At 41.6% G+C, this 7,963-nt stretch overlaps 1 long non-coding RNA gene across 1 annotated transcript; it reads right to left on the bottom strand.

The window, feature by feature from the left end:
* Positions 1-3,019: 3,019 nt before the first annotated feature.
* On the bottom strand, positions 3,020-5,839 carry LOC140593132 (uncharacterized). The gene is made up of 2 exons (XR_011993400.1): positions 5,398-5,839; positions 3,020-3,832 (listed from the first exon to the last, which is right to left on the bottom strand). It is a non-coding gene; the product is annotated as an uncharacterized lncRNA (long non-coding RNA).
* Positions 5,840-7,963: the final 2,124 nt, after the last annotated feature.

A 7,963-nucleotide genomic window follows, 5' to 3' on the forward strand; every position in this document is an offset into this window, starting at 1 on the left:
TTGCTGTATAATGAAACTGAAATACCTGATCAATAGTGTTCTAACCCGGATTGTATCCAAAAAACATAAAACCACAGCTGTTCAAGAATTAAATGCACACCTTGACTCCTGTTTCCACCAAAACTATTTATGGTCGGGCTGCTATAGACAAACCTTTGGTCACTCGTGCCAATGCCAAACGTCGGTTACAATGGTGCCATCAGCACAAATCTTGTGCTGTGGATAATGCAAAACATGTATTGTTCTGTGATGAGTCCATGTTCACTGTCTTTCCCTCATCTGGGAGTGTTACGGTATGGAGATGCCGCAAAGAGGCTTACCACCCAGACTGTTGTGCACCCAGAGTGCAGCACGGGGGTGGATCAGTGGTAGGCTGGGCTGCAATATCATGGCATTCCCTAGACCAGGGGTCTCCAACTCCGGTCCTGGAGAGCTACTATCCAGTAGGTTTTCTGTCCCACTTGGCTTCTGATGAGCCGCACCTGCTCCTGGTATTTACCTGAGAACAGGTGTGGCTCATCAGAAGCCAGGTAGGATAGAAAACCTACTGGACGGTAGCTCTCCAGGACCGGAGTTGGAGACCCCTGCCCTAGACCCACTACTTTTTCTAAATGGACACATCACTGCCAAGGACTACCAAACCATTCTAGAGGACCATATTCACCCAGTGGTTAAACATTGTGCCGTGTATTGGGATGATAATGCAAGACTGGTGACAGAGTGGTTTGATGAACATGAAAATGAACATGAAAGTTAAACATCCATTGTGGCCTGTAAAGATCTGAATATTACTGAGCCACTTTTCGGTGTTTAGGAGGAGTGAGTCAGGAAATAGCAGCATCACGTAGTGACCTGGCCACTGGCCCCCGGCAGGGGGAATTGCTCAAAATCCTCCTGGGCACTGTGCAGGACTTGGTGCTAAGATGACTTGATGCTGTACTGGCCACAAGAGGAGGCCCTACACCAAAGGTTCTCAAACTTTTTTTTTATCAAAGGTCCGCATCAGGTTTTTGTTCAAAGTCAGAATTGCAGAACAATTTTTAATAAAACATTTCATGAACTTGAATGAATTAACAAAAACCATTAATATATACATTACAGTTTTTCTGAATTGTTAAAAAACTAAACCTCAGTTTATAAACTAAACTGCCAATTACCAAAACTCCTTCACCAAATCAATCCCACAGTTGGAAAAATCTTTAAACACTGTTCATCTGGTTAGACACAATTAGCAAATCTGAATCTCCCAATTAGCAAAACTCTAAACACATTCTCATTCACAAAACACATTTAGTAGTGTGGTGCACTTGGACCCAGAATGGCACACACAGACTCCAAAAGGTACACACAAATAACACCCTGTTTTCATCATTAACACACTACCACTCAAAATTGAGCACACGTGTCCAATCTGTGATGTGTGGAACCCATTCAATAAACAGGATATAAGCCAAGTCATATGCAAGCGGCGTGACTGAATTCAGCATGGAGCATTACAACAGAAGAGGAAGAGGAGGAGGAGTGTGTGTCAGAGGTGGTGGACTAGGAGGAAGACCAAGAAGAAGAGCTATAATTTCAAGTGAAATTAGAGCAACGATCATAGATCATGTTGCGGTTCATGGCATGACTATGAGGGGAGCAGGACAGCGTGTGCAACCAAATTTAAGCCGGTTCACAGTGGCCTCCATAGTCAGGACCTTCAGAGAAGAAAACCGGTAAAATGTATTTCTGTCTCTGAAAGTTACTGTGTCAGTAAATCACTCCACCAATCTCTAGAAAGGGGACAGTGAAAAATAATTTCCTTACGGTACTATATCTGTTTTTGTACAGTAGAGAACATTTACAATACAGCATGTATACTTCTAAAATTATTATCTTTTTGAATAATTGAAAGACGGTCACATAGGGGTGGAAGAACACGTATGTTCTCAGAACAACAAGAGAAAGTAATTGTTGAGATGGTCCGTCAAAACAATGCAATACAACTGCGTGAAATACAGAAATACAACAGCGGATTATTGAAGACAATGTGCATTTTGATGGATTAAACCATGTGAGTCGTTCAACAATTGACCGTATCCTACAACGCAACCAGATAAGGATGAAACAAACCTATCAATACCATTTCAGCGAAACTCTGAAAGAGTGAAAGAGCAAAGATATCAATATGTGCAAGTAAGTAAACTGTTACAGTACACTCAGCACTAGCATGTACAGTATACTGTACTATATATGTCATTCACAGAACGGAGTGTACTCTATTTTCATTGTGTATAGAGACTTTTTGAGCTTGTCTCAATGGAGAGGCCTCATGAATACATCTTCATGGATGAAGCTGGATTCAATCTAGCAAAAAGGAGAAAGAGAGCTCGCAACATAATTGGTCAACATGCCATTATAGAAGTTCCTGGCCAGCGTGGTGGAAATGTGACCATATGCGCTGCCACCAGCAGCTATGGGGTTGTCCACCGCCATGTTACTGTTGGGCCATACAACACCGACCTTCTTCTAACATTCCTGGATGGTCTACGGGATGCTTTGCTCGGACATGAGCAGAGAGGTCACGGTCAGGCAGAGCATCCCATTTATGTTATCATTTGGGACAATGTGAGCTTTCACCGTGGTCCAAGAATACGTGATTGGTTTAACAATAACCAGAATTTTATGAATGTTTGCCTTCCACCATACTCTCCCTTTTTACAGTTTTTACCAATTGCTAAAGCACAATTTTGACAACAAGGCTCATTTTTGCAAATCATTTAGCACAATTCACAAAACACCTCACCCAAAGAGCAAAACACCTCACATATCCTGCAAAATGAAGCTCTCCAGTCAAAACTATATAAACACTTATGAAAACCAAACTTTTGCCCCAAATAGTAAACATTTCTTTCCCTAAATTTTTCCTCCAACCAACCAAACACCACTATGTAAAATACAAAACACTTTTATCTCTTTAGGGACTGTCAGAACTGCAAATGCTGAGAATTGGACACAGAGACATATGTGCAGAAATAAATTAGGTTCAAACAAATAATTTATTTAGCTACAATTTGCAACAGAAAAACCAACAAAATCCATATTACTGTACAATTCAACAAATTCTAAACCTTTGAAAACAGAATGAGAAACGTGCAAACGAAAAAACAAATGAACAACGAAACAAGATTTATGCAGCGTCATGTCTTCTCAGTGGATCTGGCCACAGCACCTCATCCACTTCACATGCGACATCTTCCCTTGCTAGACAGCGAGGAAAGAAGCGTCAGGAGTGTCTTATCCATCCCTGGATGGCTCCTACGTCAACTTCCTCACATGCCTCCTCCATTGCTTGTAGAAGCCCCTCATGCACATGGGGTTGATGATCATAGACCTTCCAACGCCATGCTGAAAAGAGTTCTTCTATGGGGTTCAGAAATGGAGAATAAGGGGGAAGGTAAAGCACTATAAAATGTGGGTTGTTGGCAAACCAATTTTCCACCATGGCTGCACGATGAAAAGCCACATTGTCCCACACTACAACATATCTGTGCTGTTGCCCTTCATCATCTGTGTGGTTTGCCTGTTCTACGATGTCTCTCAATTTGTCCAGAAATGTCGGGATCAACCCTGTGTTGTATGGACCAAGAATGGCATGGTGGCGTAGAACTCCATGTCCTGTGATAGCAGCACACATGGTGATGTTTCCCCCACGTACGCCAGGAACATTCACAATAGCTCTGTGACCTATTATGTTTCTTCCCCTTCTTCTGGTTCTGGTAAGGTTGAAGCCAGCCTCATCAATAAAAATGAACTCATGTGGGATCACATTTGAATCCATTTCCAGCACTGTCTGAAAACAAAAAAAAAGATTACATAAGCAGTGGTTTAGGTTTATGTTTAGTACTGGAGAAATGCAGCATTATATGTAGTGTCCTGTAGTCTAATAGTTACCTGCACGTAATTGTGCCTCAGTTCTTTGACTCTTTCGGAGTTCCTCTCAAAAGGCACCCGGTATATCTGTTTCATTCGTACCTGGTGTCGCTGGCGAACACGAGCGAGGGTAGACAAGGCAACTTGCCTAATGTTGCCAAAAACTGTCGTCCCTCACAATGTGGCTTTGAATTTCCCTAAGTCTTATGGCATTACAGTTTTTCTCGATTGCTTAAACACATTTCTTGATACTATGCCTCGTATTCTCAAAACAGTAAACACAAATCCATAACGTCTCACCCAATTTCCCAAACATCGTATTTTCAGGTCAAAATGAAGCTCTACACTCAAAACCATTCACTGTTGCTGAAAAACCAAACTTTGCCCACAGACATCAAACACAAGGCCTCAAAAACACACACACTACAACATAGTCTTACACATTGGTGAAATAAATTAAAAACAATATTTCCAAAACAGGCAAGTCATGTTGCTTGTGGTTCTTCCCCTCAAAAACCTTTTCACATGATGAACACAAAAGACGCAACCAATGTATATACAGTGGCACATTTTTATTCATGTACTATACAGTACAACACACACCAAAAACATTATTCCACCTCAGCATCCTGTCTTTGGTCTGGGTCATGCCATAAAGTCTCATCAACATCACAGGCTATATCAGCTCTAGTCAGGCAGCGGGGGAAGAAACCCCTTGCATGCCTGATCCACCCCTGGCAAGCCTCAACTGTAATGTCAGAACAGGCCTCCTCCATAGCCTGGAGGAGGTGAATACGGATGTAGGGTTTCGGTCATAGACCTTCCACCGCCATGCCGAGAAAACTTCTGTGGGGTTTATGAAGGGAGAATATGCTGGCAGAAAGATATTTCTGAATCTTGGGTTGTTCGTGAACCAGTCACGAACTACAGCAGTCCTGTGGAAACTGACATTGTCCCAAATGACACCGTAGCATGCTGTGGAAACCACTTGTCTCCCTTGCCCTTGCCCTTCCTCATCCTCTTCCATCTCTTCTTCTGTGTCCCCTTCCTCTACCTTCAGGTCTTTGTAGATCCATTTTTCCAATACAAGTGAACTGACACATGGCCCTTTTATCTAACAAGTGAAGGTTCTGATTGGTGTGTGAACAATTCTGATTGGCTGTGTTTCCCTCTGGATTATTGTGTGCTAACTGGGTTCAAGCTGTGCTGACTTGAGTGAACAATATTGACTGAAGTGCTTTGTAAATCAGCACATGGTTTAGGCAGTGAGAATTGAAGGGATTTGTGTGTAGAGTTTTGCTCTAACAGTTCAACAAATCGGAATGATGTGTCAAAACAGGGGAATAGTGTCAACAGTTTAGGGAAATGGGTGTGTATTTTGGTAGGTGGCATAATGGTTTTGGAAATTTAGCTCATAATCCTGGTAATAGTGTGTAAGAAATCGAGAAAAACTGTATTGGCCAAAACCATGTTTATGATCTCTACCTCCTGTGCCTCTGTGAACATCCGACCTCTTCCACCCCGTCCTACTTGTCTCTCAGTCCTTAGAGAAGACAACAATGTATATATTGGTATGCAGCCTCTCTTGCTTATAATGAAGATTATGCAGTAGTATTGTACAAGTAAAGAACACATACACATATACTGTAAATATAGAATGCAGTATTAGCCTACTCTATATACAATATACATAGATACTTTGAATTGCTGTATATATACAGAGTGGGTGTTACAGAACATACCTGTTCTCAAGTCGAAATGTACGGATGACAGAAGCAACAGTAAATCGACTCAGGTTGGGTTGGACTCTCTGTCCAGCCTCTCATTGTCAATCCATGATTTATAACATGGTCGACTAATGTTGCCCGAATTTCATTGGAGAGTGCTTGTCTTCTTTGTCTTTGTCCTCTTTCACCTCTCTGTGCACCCCTACCCCTACCCCTACCCCTACCCCTACCTCTACCTCTACCTCTACCTCTACCTCTTCCTCTTCCTCTTCCTCTTCCTCCACCTCTTACGTGTCCTCTACCTCCGGCTTCCATTGTTCTTTAGTGTTGGTAAATCTGTGGAGTTTTATAGTTCTCACATTCTGATTGCTGAGTTAACTAATAAGCAGTCAGGTGTTTGACCAGGTGACATTTGTTTTAGCCTAATGGGCACATGGGTGTGGCTTTCTGATTGGGTGTGTTTGGAAATGGCTAAAAGTGTCTTGGTGTGAGATTCCTGTGTTTTCTGTAGGAAAGTGTGTGCACTCTAATGCAAAAGAAGTCAAGTTAATTGCTTATTGTGTTCAAAGGTGTGATTTGTGTTTTGAATATAGCAAATGTGAGGAGAGATTTTGTTCTCTGAGTGTCAGTTTCTGCAGTTGAGCTTTACATTAGATTTTAGTGTGTTAGCAATTGGAAAAAACTGTAAACCCTATTGAGGAATTTTTCTCAGCATGGCGTTGGAAAGTATATGACCGAACTCCCTACATATAGGAAAATCTCATCCAAGCAATGGATGCAACATATGATGATGTAAGAGTGGAATCTTGCCAAGGCTGGATTTGGCACGCCAAAGGATTCTTTCCACGTTGTCTTGCAAGGGAACATTGCATGTGATGTAGATGAAGTCCTGTGGCCTGACCCCATGCAGAGGCATGATGATGTGGCAGAATGACTGACTGATTTTGATGTAAAAATATGTAAAAGCACATAGTGGATTTTGTTTTGCCGCAGGTTTCTTTGGATGTAAATAAGCTTTCATAAGTACAGGAATGTTCAAATATCCTAAATAAAGATTATTTTCCTTTTATCCCAGAGTGTTTTGCATTTGTTTATGTAGTGTGTCACAATTGCTGAGTAGCGTTTTTACATTGGCTGGTTTTGTGTGTTTTCTGACAGTTGTGCTTGATTTTGAGTAAAGTTAGAATAATTTTGGTTCAACTGATTTTGCAAGACAAGTCAAAGATTTTGTGAGCATAGCTTGAATTTTAGGGTTTGTGCTTAATGTTTTGAGAAAAGGAGGAGAGATTTTAGGAAATGTGTTTCAGCAATTCAAAAAAACTAATATGGGAACTTATAGTTCTGACAGTTCATAAGTCTAGTTTAACTTTCAATGATCTTTAGACTGTCATTGAGGGGAGGGTGGTGGTATATTTTGAGTTGTGCGTGCACAAAGTTTAGTGGTTTTTCATTGTATCTGTCACACCCCGATCGTCCGCTCCTCCTTTGTGCCACGCCCCCTCGTTAACCCTGTGTGGATTCCCAGTGTTTTACAGCTGTTTCTAATTGTTGTTATTAGTTCATTGTATTTAATCTGTGTTTCCGTTCGTTTCCCTAGTCCGGTCATTGTATTGTCGATCTGTCATTGCTTGCCTTTTGTCTGATTAAACCCCGTGTTCCCCGATTCCTGGCTTCCAATGCGTTTATCTGCGCTCCGGGTGCGTTGCACTGTCACAGTATCTTTCCTACTTCAAATCTTATGTAAAAAAAGACTTATGTAAAAAAAATCATATGGGTGGTTAGGTAACATATGACTCGTGTTTTGGCCAAATCAAACAGGCTCTTTATATGACACAAAATAACTATACAATGCAAATTAACTTAATGTATCAGTAGACATATGTCCTTTATTCATGTACAATCCATATTAAATGAATGTGTCATTTGTCACATAAAGGGCAAGGACAGAGGCAGACATGTGACCAATACAAGACCCAGGACAGACAAGACATCACCAGGGTCAGGAAACATACTGTATGAATGGGGCCAGGGACTGAAGGGACAGCACACAACAGGATGAACAGAGAGGGTTGCCAATGGACGGGGCATTAGACAAAAGAGGATCAAACTAGGGACTAAACAGCTAAGACCAGGGAACGGAAGAGACAGGAGGTATTATAGGAGTAGACAGGACAGACTGGACCAAGACAGGATGGACACCAACAGAGCAGGACCAAGCAGGGTAAGACATTAGACACGCGCAAATACGGACCCAAATACAGGATGTCGTTGGGGAATTAAGAATAAACACCATACACACACACACACACACACACAAACACACC

The sequence above is a fragment of the Paramormyrops kingsleyae genome, chromosome 10, assembly GCF_048594095.1.
Source record: "Paramormyrops kingsleyae isolate MSU_618 chromosome 10, PKINGS_0.4, whole genome shotgun sequence".
Classification (NCBI taxonomy): Eukaryota; Metazoa; Chordata; class Actinopteri; order Osteoglossiformes; family Mormyridae; genus Paramormyrops; species Paramormyrops kingsleyae.